The sequence below is a fragment of the Mustelus asterias genome, chromosome 5 (assembly GCF_964213995.1).
Source record: "Mustelus asterias chromosome 5, sMusAst1.hap1.1, whole genome shotgun sequence".
NCBI lineage: Eukaryota > Metazoa > Chordata > Chondrichthyes > Carcharhiniformes > Triakidae > Mustelus > Mustelus asterias.
Genome location: NC_135805.1, coordinates 25,433,162 through 25,459,271, shown reverse-complemented (window position 1 = coordinate 25,459,271; position 26,110 = coordinate 25,433,162). Strand labels below are relative to the sequence as shown.

Genomic DNA, 26,110 nt, shown 5'->3' with positions numbered 1-26,110 from the left:
TTACTGTGGGCGGCACAGTGGCCTGGTGGTCAGCACTGCTGCCTCACAGCGCCAGGGACCCGGGCAATTAGGGATGGACAATAAAGGCTGGCCCAGCCAGCGATCCCCATGTCTAGTGAACGAATAAACAAAACAATTTGGTATCCTGTCTCCTGGATAAACATCTGGATTATTAGCCATGGGCCCAGACATAAATCATACCAATCCCAGAATGATATAAGATTTACTTTGATAAAATAATCCAGTTTTGCTATTACATTTCAGACCAGTGGTAGTATTGAATCAAAAGATTCTGTGTTCCTGCCCTGCTCTAACTTAATCTTTTAGACGGTGCTGAATTATTAAAATTCTTTGGGTGAAATGTTAAATTTAGCCTGTCCTTCAGCTGGAAACTAATTTACCCAAAGGCACCAGTGAGGAACATGTGCTAAATCTTGTGAGAAACATGGGCTAAAGTAGTTCTAGAAATAGGTACAGCAAGTTCATGCACCTTAATCATAGAACAGAAGAATCGTAGAATCCTTACACTACAGAAGGAAGCCATTCGGCCCCTCAATACTGCACCGACTCTCCAACAGAGCATCCCACCCAGGCCCTATCCCAATGGCACCTCCATAACACCAAACGCATTCGAGACTGGCACTTTCTAGAGCTCCGTGCCTAAACACACACAGCCAGGTTCTTGCTGCCTCATGACTCTGACCTCCAACACATATCGATTTAGAGTGGCAGCAGGAAGATGGATAAATGGGGAGAGTGACACACACTTGCAAGAACTGGAGTCTTGGGTGATTTATTGAATGATGGCTGCTCGTTACATTTCTCCGACCACTTTACCCTCCTCGTTTCTTTCTGGAGGGTGCAGTGTCACAGAGGAACCTGGGGAACTTGGTCCTGGTCTTACCCGCCATCTACACAATCACATTTTGCTTTGGAAGGCACTGGACACAAACGCCATCTTTTCCCACTCCCCTGCTTTTGGGGCGGCACGGTGGCACAGTGGTTAGCATTGGTGTCTCACAACGCCAGGGTCCCAGGTTCAATTCCAGCCTCGGGTGACTGTCCGTGCGGAGTTTGCACGTTCTCCCCGTATTTCCGTGAGTTTCCTCTGGTTTTCTCCCACAGTCCAAAGTTGTGCGGGTTAAGTTGATTGGCCATGCCAAATTGTCCCTTAGTGTAGGGGGGATTAGCAGGGTAAATATGTTGGGTTACAGGGACAGGGTGGGATTGTGATCGGCGCAGACTCAATGGGTCAAATGGCCCCCTTCCATTCAGTGAGTCTGGCGATGCTACCTTGGAAGGCTGTTGCTATTAAGAGAACATGCTTTGCGTTTAGTTTGTTAAATCTCAGCCGCATCATTTTTATTGCATTTTGTTGAGTGAAAAGGAGTGGTGACACTTCATTTACAAAGAACAAAGAACAATACAGCACAGGAACAGGCCCTTCGGCCCTGCAAGCCCGCGCCGCTCCCCGGTCCAGGATTGAATCCTGAATCCAGGATCCCCGCCCAATTTTCCAGCCTATCTACATCCTAATATCCTATCCACCGAGCTGTCCCTCACAGATTTAAAGAGAAAGAAAATGGAGTGGCATTCTTCACACAGAGAAAACACGGTCGCACTCTTATTAATAAAGACAGCTTTACAAACCTTGATATCATCCAGGGTGAATACTATTCCTGTGCTATATTAGGACATTCGCACACAATTTGCCCCTTAGAATCGTACACCAAATCATACACCAATTCTGCCGCTCAAACTCCATCAAAATGCGACTTACAATCCTGCGGAACCAACCACATCCACCCCTTACATTCCCAGCAGGTCCATGCTAGTGAGTAAAGAAAGAACTCGCATTGACGCAACATCTTTCAGATCCTCCCAAAGCACTGCACAGTCAATGAACTCATTTTGAAATACAGTCATTCATCCGTAGACACTTGTGGCGACCAATTTGAATACAGGAAGCTCCCACAGAGCAATGAGCTAAATGACAAGATCATCTGTTTTATTTACTTTATATCAGGGATGGGTCAGAACACCAGGATGACTCCCTTGCCCTGACTCTGAACTGTGCATTCTTTGACATTTGGGTTGTTTTTGTTGGAGCACAGAAAAGTGAGGGGCGACCTGATTGAGGTGTTCATGATTATGAGGGGCACGGACAGGGTGGATAGGGAGCAGCTGTTCCCCTTAGTTGAAGGGTCAGTTACGAGGGGACTCAAGTTAAAAGTGAGGGGTGGGAAGTTTAGGGGGGATTTGAGGAAAAACGTTTTTACCCAGAGGGTGGTGACGGTCTGGAATGCGCTGCCTGGGAGGGTGGTGGAGCCGGGATGCCTCACATCCTTTAAAAAGCACCTGGATGAGCACTTGGCACGCCATAACATTCAGGGCTATGGGCCAAGTGCTGGCAAGTGGGATGAGGTGGGCAGGTCAGGGCCTTTCATGTGTCAGTGCAGACTCGATGGGCCGAAGGGCCTCTTCTGCACTGTAGTACTCGGTGATTCTGTGACACTTGCCTGGCCAGGAAAAGCAGGCTTTAGTTTAAGGTCTCATTTGAAAGATGGCACCTGTGATAATGCAGTACTCTCAGCCCAATCCATCACACAAACCAGCCTCCCATCCATTGACTGTCTACACTTCCCACTGCCAAAGCAGTCAGCATAATTAAGGACCCCACGCGCCCCAGACACTATCTCTTCCACCTTCTTCCATTCAGGAAAAAGATACAAAAGTTTGAGGTCACGAACCAACCGACTCAAGAACAGCTTCTTCCCTGCTGCTGTCAGACCTTTGAATGGACCTACCTCGCATTAAATTGATCTTTCTCTACACCCTGGCTATGACTGTAACACTACATTCTGCACTCTCTCCTTTCCTTCTCTATGAACGGTATGCTCTGTCTGTATAGCGCGCAAGAAACAATACTTTTCACTGTATACTAATACATGTGACAATAAATCAAATCAAATCAAATTCAGTAGAATCATACAGTCATAGAGTACAGAAGGAGGCCATTTGGTCCATCCAGTGCTGGCTCATTAAAAGAGCTATCTCATTAGCCCCACTCCCCTGCTTTTACCTGCATCCCTGTAACTATCCCCTCGTTGAGTGTTTATGTCCAATTCCTGTTTGTCAGTTATCATGGAATTTGCTTCCAGAGCAGATCGTCTGCAGCCTGCTTCTCATCTTTTGACAATAACCTTAAATCCATAACCTCTGGCTTCTGACCCCTTATGCTAATAGAAACATTGGTGTGGAGATGCCGGTGTTGGACTGGGGTGGGCACAGTAAGAAGTCTCGACTTCTGGCAATGGAAACATTGGAATGTGGTAATGGAGTGTCAGTCTAGACTCTGTAGAGCGAGGCTTCAGGCAAACAACCCTCCATCTCAGAGGGAAAATTGGACCGATGAATCAAAGCTGACATTGGTAATTAAATTCAGTGCTGAGATAAAAGCAAAGTACTGCGGATGCTGGAATCTGAAACAAAGACAGAAAATGCTGGAAAATTGAGCTCTGACAGCATCTGTGGAGAGAGAATAGAGCCAACGTTTCGAGTCTGGGTGACCCTTCGTCAGAGCTGAGAGGAAAGAGAGTCATGATGTGGAGATGCCGGCATTGGATTGGGGTAAACACAGTAAGGAGTCTCACAACACCAGGTTAAATTCCAACAGGTTTATTTGGTAGCAAACGCCACTAGCTTTCGGAGCGCTGCTCCTTCGTCAGGTGAGTGGGAGATCGGCTCTCAAACAGCAAACAGGGCATATAAAAACACAAACTCAATTTACAGAGTAATGAATAATGATTGGAATGCGAGTCTTTACAGCTAATCAAGTCTTAAAGGTACAGACACTGTGAGTCGCTGAGCAGAGACTGATAGCCAGGTTCCGCACACATGAGGACGGCCTCAACAGGGATCTTGGGTTCATGTCACACTATCTGTAACCCCCACAACTTGCCTGGACTTGCAAAGTCTCACTGGCTGTCCTGTCTGGAGATGATACGCATCTCTTTAACCTGTGATAATGCTCTCTCCACTCACATTGTCTGTACCTTTAAGACTTGATGACCTGTAAAGACTCGCATTCCAATCATTATTCATTATTCTGTAAATTGAGTTTGTGTCTTTATATGCCCTGTTTGCTATTTATGAGCAGATCTCCCACTCCACCTGACGAAGGAGCAGCGCTCCGAAAGCTAGTGGCGTTTGCTACCAAATAAACCTGTTGGACTTTAACCTGGTGTTGTGAGACTCCTTACTCGGAAAGAGAGTCAGCAGAGATTGATACCATGGGGTGTGGGGGAGGGTGGAATGGGACAAAGGGAATGTAAATGATGATGAAGAAGGCTGGGAAAGGTGCTAAAAGTGTCCATTAAGTGAGTAGAACGTGTGAGTGGCGGAACAGAGGTTCAGATTGTTAAAGGACTGCCTGAGGATTACGACAGTTGCCCTGAAGTTGGAGGGGTGGAGGGAGTGGGGGGGGGGGGGGGGGGGGGAGAGAAGAAGAGCTGGATTGGAGAAGTGGAAAAATGGAGGTGAGGAAGAAGAATGATAAAATGGATGAATGAGATAAAATGAAATAAAATAAAATAAATGGAAATGGGGTGAAGGTGGAAAGGAGAGTTCGCGCTCTGAAGTTGTTAACAGAGCGACTGCCACATCTCTCAGGCAGTCCTTTAACAATCTGTATCTCTGTTCTGTCATTCACACATTCTGGTCACTTAATGGACACTATCAGCAACTTTCTCAGCCTCCTGTATCCTCATTTACATTCCCTTTGTCCCATTCCAAGGCCCCCCCCACCCCCGGCCCCCACTCTCATGGTATAAATCTCTGCTGACTCCACTCCATCTGACGAAGGGGCAGCGCTCCGAAAGCTTATGGTATTTGCTACCAAATAAACCTGTTGGACTTTAACCTGGTGTTGTGAGACTTCTGACTGTGTTCACCCCAGTCCAACGCCGGCATCTCCACATCATGACTCTCTTTCCTCTCAGCTCTGACGAAGGGTCACCCAGACTCGAAACGTTGGCTTTATTCTCGCCCCACGGATGCTGCCAGACCTGCTGAGATTTTCCAGCATTTTTCTGTTTTAACTCAACCAGTGCGTTGCGTGGGGTGCAATGACTGGACACTTTGATCACTGATTCAAGGTCGGGACTGTTGACAGATGAGACAGTGGGTACAAGCCTGTGCAAGGAAGTGGAATCTGTGTTGCAGATTTTTCTTCATCAACTGACTCACGGGAGTCTCAATAACTGTGATGAGTGTGTTGTACAAACAGACTGTGTCAGTGAGAGGGTTAATGACAGTAATACCTAGCAACCACACCCAGGGCAAAATGTCTTCATGTGTTGGGTTAGTCACTATACCAGTCCTACCAGTTGCTCCAAGCTCATGAGTAAATACATGTCCAGGAAACACTTTGCAAGTCTCAGATATTCATCGCAGTAAAAGATGTGCAGTCCATGAACACTATTCACCAGCTAACAGTCTAGACGGCTCATTCACTATAGTTCATTGTTTACCTACGGCACCTGTAATCCTGGCCAACAGGCACATGAGGTTCAATAGACCATTGTGAGGAGATATATCTAAGACAACATGCGTCTAAAATGGCTTTTATTCAATTTTGACCAGAAAACAACGAAGGAAATCCTAACTGATGCAACAGCAGCAATAAATGAGCTTGATCCTGTTCAAAGGCCCTTGCCAATTCTCTAATGACATGTTGTTGTTTCTAGGCTAATAAAACCAGTCCGCTACAAAAGAATGATGTGGAGTTGCCGGCGTTGGACTGGGGTAGGCACAATAAGTAGTCTCACAACACCAGGTTAAAGTCCAACAGGTTTATTTGGTAGCACGAGCTTTCGGAGCGCTGCCCCTTCATCAGGTGAGTGCAGGATTTGGTTCACAAACAGGGCATTATATAGACACAGACTCAATTACAAGATAATGGAATAAAAGAAGATAGCAGCTACTTTGGACAAACCCTCACTTCACCCTGTGACAGCAGGGATCTGTCAGTGTGAAGTGATGTGCTGTTTCTCTGAGTGAAGCCCGTTCCTTTAGGGGGTTCTTTAAAACAAAACCAGTTATGTTCATTTCAGCAACTTTGCAATTACTGTATCTCACTGCTGGCAATAGTCGAAGCTGATAAAGCATCGAAAACACCTTGGTGACGGTTTCAGTGCTAAGCAAGTAGAAATCTGATTTACAATAGGTTTCATACAAGCTAATTTCCAGATCAAATAGAACTCTGTTCTATGAGTGTTTGAATTTAAAGTAACACAACCACTTCCTTAGCCGCAGCCTCTGCAACCAGACCTAATTCACAGAATATTTTTCAATTCCCAGTTCTGAATTATCAATAATTACAGCAGGGGCCAAGCCACATTTGCATCAGAACTTAACCACATACCTGATGATAACAATTTTATATCTGCCATCTTTTAAATGTACAATTTTAAAGAAAATAACATTTCTCACCCGACAAGCTGACAAAGTAAATTGAATTAAAGAAAAACAAGGAACCAGGGAGCATTTTTCATTTGTGCTGTTAATAGACGGAAGTGTTACAACTTTATTGCTTTGTTTATTTTAATATGCACAGATCCCGAAAGTACTGAAGCCATTGCAACAATTTTCAGAGTCTTCTGGGAGATTTGCTGCCCATTTGTCTTACCTGCGTGTTTTGATCATTCTGACATCTTTCATTCACACCTTCCTGGTTCATGCTTGGCAGATCTGTAAAAGTGGGTTGGGAGTGAGCGTCAGCCTGGAAAACTTGTGACAACAATACTCAATGTCTCATCCCATTAATCCGGCAACATTAGTTACCTATCATCCCCAAGGATTAATTTCTGGTAACAGTTTATTTATTAGCGTCACAAGTAGGCTTACATTAACACTGCAATGAAGTTACTGCAAAAATCCCCGAGTCGCCATACTCCAGCGCCTGTTCGGGTACACTGAGGAGAATTTTGCATGGCCAATCCACCTAACCAGCACGTCTTTTTGGGCTGTGGGAAGAAACCGGAGCACCCGGAGGAAACCCACGCAGACACGGGGAGAACGTGCAGACTCCACACAGACAGTGGCCCAAGCTGGGAATCGAACCCGGGTCCCTGGTGCTGTGAGACTGCAGTGCTAATCACTGTGCCGCCCCAGCAAATAAATGCCAGCCTTGTCACTTGGAAAGAAAACTATATTGACGGTATCTTACACATGCATTGTAAAAACACTTTTTTTATTCATTCATCGGACAGCATTTATTGCCCATCCCTAGTTGCCCGAGGACAGTTGAGAGTCAACCACATATCGCTGTGGCTCTGGAGTCAAATGTAGGCCAGACCAGGCCCAGGTAAGGACGGAAGATTTCCTTCCCCAAAGGACATTAGTGAACCAGATGAGTTTTTCTGACAATCGACAATGGGTTCAGGGTCATTGGTAGATTCTTGATTCCAGATATTCTTTTTTATTGAACTCAAATTCCACCAGCTGCTGTGGCGGGATTCGAACTCAGGTCCCCAGAACATCAGCTGAGTTTCTGGATTAATACTACTAGGTCATTGCCTTCCCTTAATGACCAAGGATTACTATATACTGGGAAATGGTTTTCCAAAGAGCAGTTGATATGACACAAACAAGTTGTTTGATGTTTGATGCATGACTCATGATGTATATTTCCTCTGCTAGTCCCTTCCTGTTTTGAACAAATAGGAACTCTAGCAGAATTGCTTGATGGCTAATGCAAATCAGACTGGATCTATTGCGATTTCCCAGCAATCAGATGTCATTAACTACTGTGAGAAAGGTGCAGTGCTATTTATAAATCAAGTGGCAGACATTTAAATCGTGAAATGTAAATGAATTGATTGGTTCATTTGTACAGCAACAACATGAATTTATATGGTATCCATAATTTAGTAAAATGCCCCAGGGTGCTTCACAGGAGCTAGCAAAACTTGACATAATCCAGATAAGGAGATATCAGAGCACATGTCCAAAATCTTGGCCAAACAAGTAGCAAACTCTTAAAGGAAGAGCAAGAGGTCTTAAAGTAACCTTGTCTGAAGAGGGAAATCTAGACCTTAGAGCCAATGATAGTGCATAGTCTAGTGGTATTATCACAAGATTATTAATCCAGAAAATCCCGTCACGGCAGATGGTGCAATTTGAATTCAATAAAAAAAATCTGGAATTAAGAATCTACTGATGACCATGAAACCATTGCCAATTGGCAGAAAACCCCATTTCGTTCGTTAATGTCCTTCAGGGAAGGGAATCTGCCATCCTTACCTGGTCTGGCCTACATGTGACTCCAGACCCATAGCAATGTGCTTGACTCTCAAATGCCCTCCAGTGGCAACTAGGGATGGGCAATAAATGCTGCCCAGCCAGCGATGCCCATGTCCCACAAACAAATAAAAAAAATTAAAATTTGAGATGCACCAAAATGCCCGAATTGGAGGACTTGCAGAGTTCTCAAAGGAATATAGCGCTGGAGGAAGTCATTTTAGATAGAGCAAGGCAAGACCATGGGCTGGATTTAAAGGGGTACTGTGATCCCCATGCCGCAGCTAAACAGTTGAGGGAGAGCCTGCCCTACCCCGTGGTCGGTATCAAGTGGCTGGAGCTGGAACTTCTGCCCCTCTCGGGGAAGGGCAACTCACCTCAGAGGGCTACCAACAAATCAGTTGGCTAGAAGCTCTCTAGGCTCAACAGCGCCACCCAGGACTGATGGCCATTGCTGGGACTACACCAGTCCTGGAAAAGAAGAGCACGGACTTGGAGGCAAATGTGGAGTTCCATGGCAAGCTTGCCAAGCCCCATGAAGGGGTAGAGGAACGGGGTGGCGACTGGATTTGAGAGGCCGGGGCGGGGGGGGGCAGGGGTGTGTAAAAGAGGTTGAGGGAAAACTACCTTGGGGAGTGGGGAGTTGGGGGTGGAGGGGGGGGGTGAGGGCCTTCCAGTTGACCAGGCTTGCACAGGAGGTGCCCCCTTGCTCTACATCAGCCTGCACAGCTGAAGCTGCCACATTTCCCACAGGGTGTAGGCCACCCCCACCTCTCTCTCCCTCCCCTGGGGTTTAAACACTCACACCAGGCCGTAGCCCTGAAATGGCCACTTGAGGGATTCAATACGCCCAGGGGCAGGGGAGCCACCCAATGGTTGTCTGTCTCACGTCTGATGCTGGGAGAGGGCAGGGTTGGGGCGGGTAAGATGACCACTCAATTATATGTGCCCCGCCCTGCTTTTAAGCTCACCAGCAGTGGAGCATTAACCCAGCTCCACAAAGCGATTGGAGGCTGGAATGAGAATTTTAAATTTGATGCTGAATCGGAAAGTCAGCGAACACGGGAGTGTTGGGTGAATGGGACTTGACGTAATTCCAGATATAATACAGGTGGGAGAGTATTGGATGAGCTCAAGTTTGGGGGTTTGGTCAGGAGGGCATTGGAATAGCCAAGGCTGGAGGTAAGAATACAAGCTGAGGAGGATTACAGTAGCCGCTTGGCGCAGAGACAGGGTGATGTTACAGAGGGTGGTCTTTGTTAATGGAGAGGATATGAACTCAGAAGTTCAGCTCAGGGTCAATGGAACATCAGGATGGTGAGTGGTCTGGTTCAGCCTCTGAAAGTGGCCAGAAAGGGCAATGGAATCGATAGCTAAAGAACAGAGTGGGCACTGAAAATAACGCCTTTAAACCAAAAGGGATGGACAGTTAAACTGCACAGCTGCAAACTGAAATATAGGATTCACTCTATCCAGCAAGAGTATCATCCTGAGTCGGAGACTCAGTGCTAACTCAAATAAGTAGGAACACAGGGATAGACAATAGAAGGTTTGATTTGATTTGATTTATTATTGTCACATGCATTAGTATACAGTGAAAAGTATTGTTTATTGCACGCCAAACAGACAAAGCATACCGTTCATAGAGAAGGAAAGGAGAGAGTGCAGAATGCAGTGTTACAGTCATAGCTAGGGTGTAGAGAAAGATCAACTTAATGCAAGGTAGGTCCATTCAAAAGTCTGGATAAAAGCAAATTACTGCAGATGCTGGAATCTGAAACCAAAAGAGAAAACACTGGAAAATCTCAGCAGGTCTGGCAGCATCTGTAAGGAGAGAAATAAGCTGATGTTTTGAGTCCAGATGACCCTTTGTCATCTGGACTCAAAACGTCTTTGATGACAAAGATGACTCTTTGTCATCAAAAGGACAAAGGGTCATCTGGACTCGAAACGTCAGCTCTTTTCTCTCCTTACAGATGCTGCCAGCTCTGCTGAGATTTTCCAGCATTTTCTCTTTTGGTTCCATTCAAAAGTCGTATGGCAGCAGGGAAGAAGCTGTTCTTGAGTCGGTTGGTACGTGACCTCAGACTCAGAAGGTGTCCATTCAGCCACTCATCAATCAATTCATAGCTGATCTTCAACTGACTTCAGCTTCACCCCTTCCCCTCAATATCTCTGGATAACAGAAATCTCTCAATCTCAGATGTGAAATTAACAATTGTTCTCACACCAAAGCAGCTCAGAGCCTGCAGGAAGTGACTCATTTCCTGATCCCTCAAAATTTTTCCACTTATAAGGCACGCCGGGCGTCTCACGGAATACTTGCTTAGCTGAGTTCTACTGCATAAGCAGTCAAAGTAGCGTGGAAGAGAGTTATTGTGTATTGTTTATTGCCTAAATAACTTCACTCCCAAATGGCTCCAACTTTTAGGATATAACCCCTAAATCTAGATTTCCTAACCGGTGGAAAGAGTCCCTCTGTATCTACTCAATCAGTTCCCCATTAATATCTTGACAACTTTGATAGAATTGCCCACCACATTCTAAATTCCAGACATCACAACCCGAGACGGTGTAAGCTCATCTTGTGATTTCAACCTTGCAATCTAAGCCTCACCCTGGTAAGTCCACGCTGCACACCCTCCAAGACTGATCTCATAGAGTCATAGGACAATACAGCATGGAAACAGGCCCTTCGGCCCAATCAATCCATGCCGACCATTGTGCCCTCCCAGCTAGTTCCAACTGCCCGCGTTTGGCCCATATCCCTCTAATCCTTTCCCATCCAATCATCTGGTGATGTTTTATTTTCCTCATCAACCCAAAACATTCAAGATTCAGAATCCTAGCAACCAACCTTATAATTTCTCAGATAATGATGAGTTCAATCAGGACACCAGGCTGCATTGGGCTGCTGAGTGACAAGTAACATACAAGCCAGACAAGTGTTTGAATGGGCATTACAATTGCCAAGTTGCATACCATCAAAGTCCTGGGTGTCACCATTGGCTAGAAACTCAAAACCAGATAAATACAAAAGCAGGGCAGGGTCTGGGTATTGTGTGGCAAATGACTCATCTCCTGGTTCCACAGTCTTTCCACTTATAAGGCACGCCGGGAGTCTCACGGAATACTTGCTTAGCTGAGTGCTACTGCTTAAACAGTCAAGTAATTCAACACCGTTCAGGACAAAGTACACCATTTAATTGGCAGACCAATCATCAAACTTAAACAGCCATTCCCTGCTCCACTGGCATTGCCTGGCTGTACTGTATACCTATTGTACTGTATACCCATTGTATGGCTGTACTGTATACCTATTGTATGGCTGTACTGTATACCTATTGCCTGGCTGTATTGTACACCCATTGTCTGGCTGTATTGTATGCCCATTGTCTGGCTGTATTGTATGCCCATTGTATGGCTGTATTGTATACACGTTGTATGGCTGTATTGTATACCCATTGTATGGCTATATTGTATACCCATTGTATTGTATACCCATTGTCTGGCTGTATTGTATACCCATTGTATTGTATACCCATTGTATGGTTGTATTGTATATCCATTGTATGGCTGTATTGTATACCCGTTGTCTGGCTGTATTGTATACCCATTGTATGGCTATATTGTATACCCATTGTATTGTACACCCATTGTCTGGCTGTATTGTATACCCATTGTATTGTATACCCATTGTATGGTTGTATTGTATACCCATTGTGTGGCTGTATTGTATACCCATTGTGTGGCTGTACTGTATACCCATTGCGTGGCTGTATTGTATACCCATTGTATTGTATACCCATTGTATTGTATACCCATTGTGTGGCTGTATTGTATACCCATTGTATGGCTGTATTGTATACCCATTGTCTGGCATACCCATTGTCTGGCTGTATTTTGTACCCATTGTATGGCTGTGCAGGATGCTTTGCAGCAACTCCTGAGGCTTCTATGACAGCACCTTCCAAACCCGTGATCTCTAACACACACCTAGGATGCCAAGGGAAATAGTGCGTCAGCTCTAATTTCACTTCACGTGCGATCCTAACTTGGAAACGTGTTGCTGTTCCTTCACTGACACTGATCAAAATCTTGCAACTTTTTAACGGTGGCACAGTGGTAAGGCAGTGGTGCCTCACAGCGCCAGGGACCCGGGTACAATTCCAGCCTCGGGTCACTGTCTGTCTGGAGTCTGCATGTTCTCGCCGTGTCTGCGTGGGTTTCCTCCAGATGCTCCGGTTTCCTCCCACAGCAGGTTAAGCTAAATTGTCCCTTAATGTCAGGGGGATTAGGAGGGTAAAAATGTGGGGTTACAGGGATAGGACTTGGGTGGGATTGTTGTTGGTGTAGTCTTGATGGGCCCAATTGCCTCTTTCTGTACTGTCGGGGTTCTATCGTTCTGTGATTCTTATCCAATATGTGGGAGCATGGACTGCAATGGTTCATGATGGCAGTTCACCAATTACCTTCTCAAAGGCAACTCGGGGGAGGTCAATAATTCTGGCCTAACTCATGACGCAAACACGCCAAGAACAAACATAAGAAGAATAATGAACGGCTTAGATAGGATGGACGTAGGGAAGTTGTTTCCATTAACAGGGGAGACTAGGACGCGGGGGCACAGCCTTAGAATAAAAGGGAGTCACTTTAGAACAGAGATGAGGAGAAATTTCTTCAGCCAGAGAGTGGTGGGTCTGTGGAATTCATTGCCACAGAGGGCTGTGGAGGCCGAGACGTTGAGCGTCTTCAAGACAGAAATTGATAAATTCTTGATTTCTCGAGGAATTAAGGGCTATGGGGAGAGAGCGGGTAAATGGAGTTGAAATCAACCATGATTGAATGGTGGAGTGGACTCGATGGGCCGAATGGCCTTACTTCCGCTCCTATGTCTTATGGTCTTATGGTCTTATGGAATGACCAGCGCAGAGAGACACATATAAATGTAATTCTATGATTCCGCACTCCTAAAAGAGAAACCACATGAGTGATTTACAATCGAGGTATTGCTCCAACAATCAAAGTCCAACTCATCTCCCTTTGATTCATCCCTATAGTAAGATTCCAATAGCCTTTGGGCAGCAAGATAGTAGTACATGTCTATCCGAAATTAAAAATATCCACTGGATATTTAAAAGTTGCCGATTGTTGAGCTTCTATTTTTATTCTGACATTAAGTGGTCCCTAGCAGACAGAGTCTGCATTTTCAGACATCATGTACATAGCTCGAAACAGCCCAAGGAATGACACTGGGCCAATTCAGCTGCTGCACGAAAACATGGTTATTTTTGGTTGAAAGTGTAACATTGTTCAATGTTACACCACTGAGTCAGATGATTTTCAAACTTTCTTTCACAATGGTTTTTGCAGCAAATAAAATACATTTCTGATTTGTTCGTCTCCAATTAGCAGTTAGCACTGGGACCCGGGTTCGATTCTGGCCTTGGGTCACTGTTCATGTGGAGTCTGCACGTTCTCCCCGTGTCTGCGTGGGTTTCCTCTGGGTGCTCTGGTTTCCTCCCACAGTCCAAAGATGTGTTGGGTTAGTGGATTGGACATGGTAAATTGTCCCTTAGTGTCCCAAGATGTGCAGGTGGGGTGTATTGGCCATGGTAATTGGCATTTAGTGTCCCAAGATGTGCAGGTTAGGTGGATTGGCCAGGGTAAATTCTACCAGGTGCCCGAGTGTGGCGACTAGGGGATTTTCACAGTAAATTCATTGCAGAGTTAATGTAAGTCTACTTGTGATGTGCAGGTTAGGTGGATTGGCCATTCAAAATTGCCCCTTAGTGTCAGGGAGATTAGCAAGGTAAATAGGTGGAGTTAAGCGGATAGGACCTGGGTGGGATTGTTGTCAGTGCAGGCTCGATGGGCCAAATGGCCTCCTTCTGCACTGTAGGATTCTTTGATTCTATGATTTAACAGGAGTCTGAAATCTAAAGATCAACTAGTGGCGAATTGAATGCAAGACACATTGTACTTATCCAGGAGAGTGAAGCATTATAAGGTGCTTGGTGAAGGGACAAGTCAGATGCTGAAAAGGAGTTCAGAGAGGTTGAGGGGAGGTGACAGCTGGACTAGTTGTGTGGCAGTTTTAGAAGATGGGAAGAGGTACAGCTAGGCGTGGGGGTTATTGCAGCTGTTGTAGGAGAATTCTGGCTGAAGGATAGCATCTACTTCAATATCAGATTCAAGAAAGCTTGAGGGACTTATCCTTCAGTTTAATTCACTGGATGTGGGCGTTGCTGGATGGGCCAGCGTGTATTGCTCATCCCTAATTGCCCTTTGAATGGCTTGCAGTTTCAGCATCAACCAAATTGCTGTGGATCTAGAGTCACATGTCGGCCAGACCAGGTATGGATGGCAGATTTCCCTCCCTGAAGGACATTTATTGTCATAACCAATTATTTTTATGGAAGCCATTCTGAGCAGTCTCCAGTTGGAACCTTGGGAATTCATACACAACATCTTTGCCAGTTAGTTTCGTCTGGAGAGCAGGAAGTGTATCCACTTTGTGTTGTACATTGCTCTGTTGTCCCTTGTCCAAGTGAACTTTGCACCATCCAATTTCACACGCATTCTGTCACCCATAATTTCATGAGGGAAAACCAAGTCTTCAAGAATAACATCGTGCAGCCAGCGTACGATTCTGTTTTTTCTGGTTGGTTTTAGTAGAATTCCCCTCTGCACAATGAGGACAAGGGGTGTGATTCTGAGGGCCCATTCGCCGCGGGCGCAAATCCTGGCCACTAAACCTCGTGAGTGGGTCGTAATGGGATTTGCAGCAGTGAGATCTTGCCCCTCCCATCCGCTGGTAACGAAATCAGATTCACGCCCCTGATTTCCATGAAAATGACTTAATTTTGATATCATTAAACGGCTTAACGCTGTTACTTCCATGAGCATTGAATGCAACCTCTCCTCCCTCCCCGTAACCCCGTCAGCAGGCTGGTGGGAAATGCTACTGGTTTCAGTGGTGGGTGGGGATTGCCCCTCTGTGTGCGAGAATTGGTCCACTGGGGGTTCTGGTGTTCTTGAGGTGGGCCTGATGCATGTGGAGCGTGGGAGGGGTGTCCTGTAACTCATAGAATCCCTACAGTGCAGAAGGAGGCCATTCAGGCCATCGAGTCTGCACCCCGACAACAATCCCACCCAGGCACAATTCCCATAACCCCACTTATTTACCCTGCTAGTCCCCTGACACTAAAGGGCAATTTAGCATGGCCAATCAACCTAACCCGCACATCTTTGTACTATGGGAGGAAACCGGAGCACCCGGAGGAAACCCGCGCAGACACGGAAAGAACGTGCAAACTCCGCACAGGCAGTGACCCAAATCAGGAATCGAACCCTCGTCCCTGGCGTTGTGAGGCAGCAGTGCTAACCACTGTGCCACCGTGCTGTCTGTGAGTAAGATCTAACTTTGCTTTGAGATCAGGGCACCCTTTAAAAATGGCACTCTGATCTCTGAATCTCAGCTTTGCCTGGGAGTTTAGTGACAGCACTGTAGTACAGTGGTTTGCACTGCTGCCTCACAGTGCCAGGGACCCAGGTTTGATTCCGGGCTTGGATGATTGTGCGGAGTCTACAAGTTCTCCCCGTGTTTGCGTGGGTTTCCTCCGGGTGCTCTGGTTTCCTCCCACACTCCAAAGATGTGCAGGTTAGATTGATCTGCCATGCTAAAATTGACCCTAGTGTCAGGGGGATTAGCAGGGTAAATGTATGGAGTTACAGGAATAGGTCCTGGGTGGGATTGTGATTGGTACAGACTCGATGGGCCAAATGGCCCCCTTCTGTACTGTAGGAATTCTATGATTCTTCTTCTACGATTCTATGACTCATTCCACTTGGCCACAGGAGGAAGCCAGTGTACCAGATGGTTTCATAGTCATTAGACTTTTAATTCCAGACTTTTATTAAATTGAACTTTCATCATCTGCTGCGGTGGGATTTGAACCCAGGCCCCAAGAGGATTATCCTGGGTCACCAGTTCAGCAACAATACCACTACACCATCAGCTTGCCACCTTGGAGGGGGTCTGTTTAGCTCAGCTGGCTGGACAGCTGGTTCGTGATGCAGAGTAATGCCAACAGCGTGGGTTCAATTCCCGTAGCTACCTGAGGTTATTCATGAAGGCCCTGCCTTCTCAACCTTACTTGAGGTGTGCTGATCCTCAGGTTAAATCACCACCAGTCAGCTCTCCCTCTCAAAGGGGAGAGCGGCTTATGGTGATCTGGGACTGTGGTGACTTTACATTCCCTCACCAATATTTCTTCAATAACTTGTTTACTAACATTATGTGCCGGAACAGGAAGAGGAATTGTCACCACTGTTCCTTTGTAACCTCGACAGAATCAGTTTTGTTATTTACTGGTACACGGGATCCTCTGCATTGATTACACTGGCGGGAGCCTCTGACAAAGTCTGTCTGCAACATATCGTTAAAGTTATATCTGAACTTTAATCCTGAGCCACTGTCCCAATTTTTTAACGACCTGACTGAATTTTCACCAAACCCAAAATCTGTTAGTTCCAGGATTTATTTTTGCAGTCATGCTGGAGGAAACATATGGGGAAATTGCAGACGTATTAGTCATAGTTTGCCAAAGCACCCTAGCTTCGGGAATTGTACCGTTAGACTGGAAACTTGCAAATGTCACTCCAGCGTTTCAGGAAAGAGGGAGAAACCAGGAAAATACAGGCCACTTGAATGCTAGTTATGGGGAACATCTATCATCAGGGAGGGAGTGGCTAAGCTTTTGAACATGTGCAAGGTAGTCAGAGAGAGTCAGAGTATATTTATGAAGTGTAGGTCATGTTGATCATCGAATCCCTACAGTGCAGAAGGAGACCATTCGGCCCATCGAACCCGCACCAACAATAATCCCACCCAGGCCCTATCCCCGTCACCACACATACTTACCTTGCTAATCCCCCTGACACTAAGGGGCAATTTAGCATAGCCAATCAACCTAACCAGCACGTCTTTCGGACCGTGGAAGGATACCAGGGCACCCGGAGGAAACCCATGCAGACACGGGGAGAATGTACAAACTCCACACCGTCATCCAAGGTCGGAATCGAACCCGGGTCCCTGGCGCTGTGAGGCAGCAGTGCTAACCACTGTACCACTGATGTCTAAATAATCTAGTTGAATTTTGAAGAAGTCGCTACTATAGTGAGTGTCCATGGGTGTTGCCTTTATGGACGTTCCAGAAGGTATTTGGTGAAGTTCCACACAAAAGGCTGTTAGCAAAAAAAACTGGAGATAACCTTGTGACAAGGATTGGTAATGGGTCTGGAGGTGGGGAACAGAGAGCAGGGATATGGGGAATGTGGTACAATTGGTGACCTTTGACAACTGGTGGCCTGAGTAATTGGAACGGGGACAGCAATTGAAGGAGCTGAGTAATTATAATGTAAGTTTGCAAGTGACACTAAACTATGAGGAAGTTACAAAGAGATGCAAATCACTAGAAGCTGGTGCACAGGTACAAAAGGTAGGATGACGGAATGGTGGGCTTTACCTAAAAGTGCGCTGGAATGCAATAAGGAAGAAGTTATACCTCAGTTGTACAGAGCACTGCTTTGGCCACGAGATCTCAGGAAGGGTTTGTGGTGGAGGTACCCTGCAAATTCACCAGAATAGGACCAGGGATTAGAAGGTTAAGTTGCAAAGGACAGGTTAGATAAACCTATGTTGTATTCATTAGAATTTAGAAAGACGAGTTGTTTAAAATGATAAAAGGATTTGAAGCAATGGATATAAAGGTGGTAGTAAGAGAGGGAAAAGATTAAAATACCTCTAGGTCAAGCAGCGAAGGTTTACCAGGCTGATTCCTGGGATGGCAGGTCTGTCATATGAGGAGAGACTAAGTCGGTTAGGGTTATATTCACTGGACCTTAGAAGAGTGAGAGGGAATCTCATAGAAATGTATAAATTCTAACAGGGTTAGGCAGGGTAGATTCAGAAAGAATGTTCCCAATGGTGGGGGAGTCCAGAACTAGGGGTCATAGTTTGAGGATAAGGGGTAAACTTTTTAGTATTGAGGTGAGGAGAAATTTCTTCACCCAGAGAGCGGTGAATGTGTGGAATTCACTACCACAGAAAATAGTTGAGGCCAAAACATTATGTGATTTCAAGAAGAAATTAGATATAGCTCTTGGGGCTAAAGGGATGAAGGGCTATGGGGGGAAGGGGGGATCGGATATTGAATTTGATGATCAGCCATAATGAAAATGAATAGCGGAGCAGGCTCAAAGGGCCGAATGGCCTACTCCTGCTTATATTTCTTTGATTTTACTGAGAGTTTCCATTCGATCTCTGACAATTGGCCTTTAGTGACCATTTGCCTACATTAATTGGCATCCGGCACTTGCGTGTAGGTCCACCGCTAATCCCATCCCTGGGAAAAGAGCTCCGATGTGGAGATGCCGGCGTTGGACTGGGGTAAACACAGTAAGAGGTCTAACAACACCAGGTTAAAGTCCAGCAGGTTTATTTGGTAGCAAAAGCCACTAGCTTTCGGAACAGGCTGTTCCTTCGTCAGGTGGGTGGGAGTTCTGAGGCAGGGTGATAAGGACACATTGGCATGTACTGCCCTGAGTGAATGTCCTGCCCTGTTAACCCTGTTTCTCACAGATTTGTCTGAGAATTCCCAGCATTTTCTGTGTTTTTATTTTTAGATGTCCTGCAGGATTGTGCTATTGATAGAGAGAAGGTGGAAACTCTGGTGGAAACATCTGGGGGCATTATAAAATTCAGAGGGCAGCCTTTCAGGAATGAAATCAGGAAGCATTATTTCTTTTACCCAAAACAGCGTACATGCTAGGACAATTGACACTGGGGGCTGAGCATTATGTATTTCAGTTTACTGATGGAACAAAGCTACGAGAATACAAAAAGATTTAAACAGGTTAAGTGACCAGGGCAGGTGGAATATAATACAGAGAAATAGGAAATTATCCACTTTGGTAGCAAAACCAGAATGTTTTTATGAATAGTGAGAAACTTGGAAATGTCACTATCCACAGGAACATTGGAACACGAGTAAGCCATTTAGACCCTCGAGCCTGTCCCACTTAGTGGGATCAAGGCTGAGTTGTGACCTGACCCCATTTGCCTTTCTTCACCCCATACCCAGTTATACAAAAATCTACCCATTTCAGATTTCAAATTTACAGTTCATGGAATCCTACAGCGCAGGAGGTCATTCGGCCCATTGAATCTGCACCAACCACAATCCCACGCAGACCCCATTCCCACAACCCCATGCATTTACCCTAGCTAGTGCCCCCTGACATTAAGTGGCAATTTACCATGGCCAATCTACCTAACCCACACATCTTTGGACTGCGGGAGGAAACTGGAGCACCCGAAGGAAACCCACGCAGACACAGGGAGAATGTGCAGACTCCGCACAGACAGTGACCCAAGCCGGGAATTGAACCCGGGTCCCTGGGCGCTGTGAGGCAGCAGTGCTAACCACTGTGCCACCGTGTCGCCCAAGTTGATCTAACATCACTTGCCTCTTAAAGACAAGTGTTCCAAACTTCTACTAACCTTTGTGTGCAGAAATGTTTCCTAATTTCACTCCTGTAAGGTTGAGCTCTAATATTTAGACTGGGCATAGGCTCCCCACCAGCAGAAATTGCTTCTCTCTATCCAGTGTATCTGTTCTCCTTAACATCTTGGAATCTTTGATCAGATCACCCCTTTAGCTTCTAAATTCCAGGGAACACAAACCTAGGGTAGGGGTCTCTGACCCGTCTCGCCGGCATGATCTAACCATCCCACTGGGATTTGAATGGCTCCCTGCATCCGCGGTGGGAAACGGCAAGGCTGGAAAATTCCATCCCTGGTTTGTGGAATTTGCAATCCAGCTTTCATTTTGGTAAACCTGGGCCGCACCCTCTCCAAGGCCAATACATCCTTCTTAAGGTGAGGTGCCAGGTACTGCTCACAGTACTCCAGGTGTGGTTGAATCAGGGCTTCATATAATTCTAGTCTGACTTTTAACCCTGTTGTGAATCCTGTGCTTCATTAATGCAAAGACTTCATTTTACGATATTTCTGCCTATGCAATTACGTTTAAATGCTAAGCTTTTAAAGTTAACTTGACCACATTTTAAACTCAGCAGGCATGCTGGGATTAGCTTGAAAAATTGGCTGCGTTCTTTGAAATTACAATGCTAGCAGAAACAGGCTTTCTCATAAGCCAAAACAAAGCTTTTCATGGCCACAGCTGCAAATTGTTTATGAAAGTTAGAGACAGCCAAACAATTTCAATATGATATCATGGAAAACTTATAATTCTGTATTCAGCCCTATGTTTTCAGTTTGGGTCAAGTCTGTTTTCGAGACCAGTACAATATTGGCTTTTACCAGTATCGCTCTCTCTGTCCCAGATTTTTCACTTTCTGTAATGTGTTAATTTTAAATTATGCTCAATAAAAGAAATTCAACATATCAGTGCTGTATCCGTCTATTCTGAGGAATGAATGGATTGTATTCGAGCCCTTTACAATAAAGATCAGCATTCCTTCAGCACTTTTCACCATTCCTGTACCTGTTCATGACATTTTAATCATCTATCAACCTAGACCCTCTTTTCATCTCCATTCTATCTAATTTATCACCATTTAGAAAGCATTCTGTCCCATCCTTTTTAAGTCCAAAGTACCTGACCTCAAAAATGACTATCACTATCGATATTGCATTCAATAAAAACTATCTGGAATTAAGAATCTATTGATGACCATGAAACCATTGTCAAACTGTTGGAAAAACCCATCTGGTTCACTAATGTCCTTGAAGGAAGGAAATCTGCCATCCTTATCTGGTCTGGCCTGCTTGTGACTCCAGAGCCACAGCAATGTGGTTGACTCTCAACTGCCCCCTGAAATGGCCTAGCAAGCCACTCAGTTCAAGGGCAAGTAGGGGTGGGGCAATAAATGATGGCCCAGCCAGCGATGCCCATGTCCCACGAATGAATAAAAAAAATGGTGCTGTGATCTGGAATGCACCTGCTCGGGAGGGGAAAAAAAACAGGATTATGGGGAAGGAACAGGGGAGTGAGATCAAGTGGCTAGCTCTCTAAAGAATCAGATAGACAAACTGGACTGAATTGCTCCTTCCTGTGCTGCATCATTCTTTGTTTCAACTCCCCACCCTCTGTTTCTCTTCTGGTAGAAACTTCTGATGTTGTGACAGTTATCTGATTCAAGCACTGATGTAGTTGAAAAAAAAACATCAATAACACAAACATACCACATCAAGCCAATGACAATGGAGTTGACAGAACAGCTAGAACTTTCTAGACTTTTTTGACTTTGCTATTTTGGCAGAGATCAAGGTTTTACTGTTAGCTTTTTCTCTACAGTGTTCGTGGTGGTTTGGTTACAAAGGTCCCACTTTCCAATCATGGTTTTCTGTATACAGCTTGTTGTAAGGGTGGTAATGTCACTGGACTGGTAATCCAGAGCCCCAGGCGCTGTGGAGGTGGGGGTGGAATTTAATTCAATTTTTAAAAAATCATTGGTAATTTAAAAGCTAATTTCAGTGACGGCGACCATGGAAGCATTTTCATAAAAACCCGTCTGGTTCATTGATGTGCCTTTAGGAAGGGAAATCTGCTGTCCTCGCCCAGTGCAGTACTATACATCACTCCCACAGCAACGGGGTTAACTCCTAAATGGCCAAGCAAGTCACTGAGTTGGATCAAAGCACTGCAAGTCAAAAAGCAATTAAAGTCCCTTCCCAGCAGCACTGTAGGTGCTAATGTCCTTTAGGGAAGGAAATCTGCCATCCTTACCTGGTCTGGCCTACATGTAACTCCAGAGCCACAACAATGTGGTTGACTCTCAACTGCCCTCGAGCAACTAGGGATGGGCAATAAATGCTGGCCAGCCAGCGATGCCCATGCCCATGAGTCCTGATGAAGGAGTAGCGCTCCGAAAGATTGTGATTCCAAATAAACCTGTTGGATTTTAACCTGGTGTTATAAAATATCTTACTGTGCCCATCCCAGTCCAACGCCGGCATCTCCACATCAGCCTTAAATGTGTTCAATGAGGGAGCATCTACAACCCTCTGGGGCAAGAATTCCCAACTCTTTGAGTCTCCTTTATCTACCTGACTCGTCACATCCTTACAAAGCGCAAATACATTTGTCAAACCGGATTTCCCTTCAGTGAAACAATTTTGATTTGTTCTAATCACGCAATGCTTCACTGAATGCATTGTTAAGACTTCCTTAATGATAGATTCCCATTAACTGATGTCAGGCTAATTGGTTTGTAGTTCACTATTTTCCCTCTCCTTACTTTCTTAGAAAGCAGCGTAACATTTGATAACTTCCAATCGAATGAGACCACTCGCACGTCTGAGGAATGTTGGAAAATCATATCGAGCACATCCACTATCTCAGCAGCTAATGTGGAAGTTAGGTTACAAACAATTGTGAAAATGAAAGTTCCATAATTGTCAAAAAAGTCTGTCAAGTAATGGAAAATGATTATTAGCCAAACAAGGCCTTCAGTCAGGCCTTCAGTAAGGCCAACGCTTACGTACTCAGGATAAGTGACGAAAACTAAAACCTTGTTCCGTAAACAATGCATTCAGGATAGGACACAGGATGAAAACAAAGAACCAGCTATCATAACAATTAACAAATAGCAAGATATGGGGACATATTACGCTAATGAAGGATTGGTTTTCTATTGGATTTGATTTGATTTGGTTGGATTTATTATTGTCACGTATTATCATACAGTGAAAAGTATTGTTTCTTGCACGCTATACAGACAAAACACACTGTTCATAGAGAAGGAAAGGAGAGAGTGCAGAATGCAGTGTTACAGTCATAGCTGGGGTGTAGAGAAAGATCAACTTAATGCAAGGTAGGTCCATTCAAAAGTCTGACAGCAGCAGGGAAGAAGCTGTTCTTGAGTCGGTTGGTACGTGACCTCAGACTTTTGAACCTTTTTCCCGACGGAAGAAGGTGGAAGAGAGAATGTCCGGGGTGCGTGGGGTCCTTACTTATGTTGGCTGCTTTGCCGAGGCAGCGGGAAGTGTAGACAGAGTCAGTGGATGGGAGGCTGGTTTGCGTGATGGATTGGGCTACATTCACGACCTTTTGTAGTTCCTTGCAGTCTTGGGCAGAGCAGGAGCCATACCAAGCTGCAAAAGACTATGCTATGATTGGTGGATATGTATGCAAATGAAGGATTAGAAAGTTGCTCATTGCTCATTGACTGTGTTTAACTATAACTGCTAATGTTTTGTCTGAATCAGCAGAACACCCTACAATGCTTTGCTCTGCTTTGTGTTTTCACTTGAGCATAAGTTATTAAAGCTTGGAAATTGAGTACTCTGGGTTAAAGTGTTATCTGTACCCAAGTCGACTACAGTTTAAGTGTTGTCTGTACCCAAAGCCGACGACAGTAGCTCTTTCAGAACCCAAGAGGGCCATAAGATCCTGGGAATTGGTCAGATTTCACTTCCTTAAGTTTCTCTAATTCTTCTTCTCTCCTGCTGTTAATCTCAATTTCCTCATTCTCTTTCGCTACTGTCTTTTTGTGAAATGAATCTTGCAACTTCTACGGTGTGCAGGTGGAGGGCAACACTCTGGGCCTCTACTGCATCCAGGAGTCTCTCCAGGGAGGCTCTGAAAACCTGGGAGCGGATTCTTGGCACCATTGCTTCCTGGTGACCTATGAAGTGTGGCTGGTGTGTACTGGGGCAGTCTTTAAATGGGGTGCTCCAATGATTACAACCCTGAGGTGCGGGCGAACCAGAGGCTGCCCCACCAGAAATAAGATGTGCAAATTGTGGCTGGAAACTGTGACTAGGTTCCACATTATGTGGTGGGAAAAGCTGCCATTGCTGTCGGTGGGCTCAATGCTGTTTTTCTCACTTGCCTTCGGCCTTTACTGATATTCAGGGAAATCATGCCCACCCGCTGGATGTTCCCCTCCAAGCCATTCACCATCCTGACTTGGAAATCTATCACTGTTCCTTCACTGTTGCTGGGTCAAAATCCTGGAACTCCCTGCCGAATAGCACTGTATGTGTACCTACATGGACTGCAGCCTTTCAAGTGAGCCCTTGCTGGATCTTCATATGGAGCTTTCAACTTAAGAATTCTGCATCAGAACAGGCAAAACACTTCTACATTGAATAGAATGAAAAGTTTACCTTGCAAAAGCGATTAAGATAATTACTTGAAGCATTTCCCAGTGGATGACTGTGCCAGTACAGTACAGTAGCACAGTGGTCACGTTACTGGATTAGTAATCCAGAGATCTGGACACAAAAGTCAGGAGTTCAGCAAATTGCACCGTGAAATCTTGAATTCAGTTTACAAAACTTTTAAATAAAGTAAAAGTGACGCAGAGCTGTCAGTCATCATAACCGACCCAACGGATTCACTAATCCCCTTTTAAGGGAAGGAAACTGCCACATCTGGCCTCCAAAATGGCAAACCGCTCAACCCCCTGGCAGGAAGAAGATTCATTTGGGCAGCAACAATAGGTCACAATTGCATCTGCATCCTCCCTCCCTCTCAGCTCCCTACTATACTCCTTATACACCTATGACTGTGCGGCCAAATTCCCTTCCAACTCGATTCTCAAGTTTGGTGATAACATCACCGTATTGGGCCGGATCTCAAACATTGATGAGACAGCGTACAGGATAGAAATTGAGAATCTGGTGAACTGGTGCAGTGACAATAATCTCTCCCTCAATGTCAATAAAACAAAGTCATCGATTTCAGGAAGCTTAGGGGAGAACATGCCCCTGTCTACATCAACGAGAACAAAGTAGAAATGGTCAAGAGCTTCTGGTTTTTAGGTGTCCAGATCACCAACAACCTTCCTGGTCCCTCCATGCCAACACTATAGTTAAGAAAGCCCACCAACACCTCTACTTTCTCAGAAGAATAAGGAAATTTGGCATGTCAGCTACGACTCGCACCAACTTTTACAGATGTAACATAGAAAGCATTCTTTCTGGTTGTATCACAGCTTGGTATAGCTCCTGCTCTGCCCAAGACCGCAAGGAACTACAAAAAGTCATGAATGTAGCCCAATCCATCACGCAAACCAGCCTCCCATCCATTCATTCCATCTACACTTCCCGCTGCCTCAACTAAGCAGCCAGCATAATTAAGGACCCACGCACTCCGGACATTCTCTCTTCCACCTTCTTCCATCGGGAAAAAGATACAAAGGTCTGAGGACACGTACCAACTGACTCAAGAACAGCTTCTTCCCTGCTACCATCAGACTTTTGAATGGACCTACTTCACATTAAGTTGATCTTTCTCTACACCCTAACTATGACTGTCACACTACATTCTGCACTCTCGCCTTTCCTTCTCTATGAATGGTATGCGTTGTCTGTATAGCGTGCAAGAGACAATACTTTTCACTGTATACTAATACATGTGACAATAATAAATCAAATCAAATAAAAAAACATTTAGAAGGGTTATCCAGACTCAAAACACTGGCTCTATTCTCTTGCAACACCAGGTTAAAGTCCAACAGGTTTATTTGGTAGCAAAAGCCACACAAGCTTTCGGAGCTCTTAGCCCCTCCACTCACCTGAAGAAGGGGCTAAGAGCTCCGAAAGCTTGTGTGGCTTTTGCTACCAAATAAACCTGTTGGACTTTAACCTGGTGTTGTTAAACTTCTTACTGTGTTTACCCCAGTCCAACGCCGGCATCTCCACATCATGTCTATTCTCTTGCCACAGATGCTGTCAGACCTGTTGCGATTTTCCAGCATTTTCAGTTTTTGT

The 26,110-nt window shown here is 45.2% G+C and overlaps 1 long non-coding RNA gene across 2 annotated transcripts in view; it reads right to left on the bottom strand.

Annotated features, from left to right (window-relative positions):
• LOC144493418 (uncharacterized) overlaps nt 1-26,110 on the bottom strand; it is a 583,821-nt gene that overhangs the window by 111,504 nt on the left and 446,207 nt on the right. For both annotated transcript variants that reach the window (XR_013497740.1, XR_013497741.1), the window contains exon 7: nt 6,689-6,750. This is a non-coding gene — a long non-coding RNA (uncharacterized LOC144493418). The remainder of the gene's footprint in view (nt 1-6,688; nt 6,751-26,110) is intronic.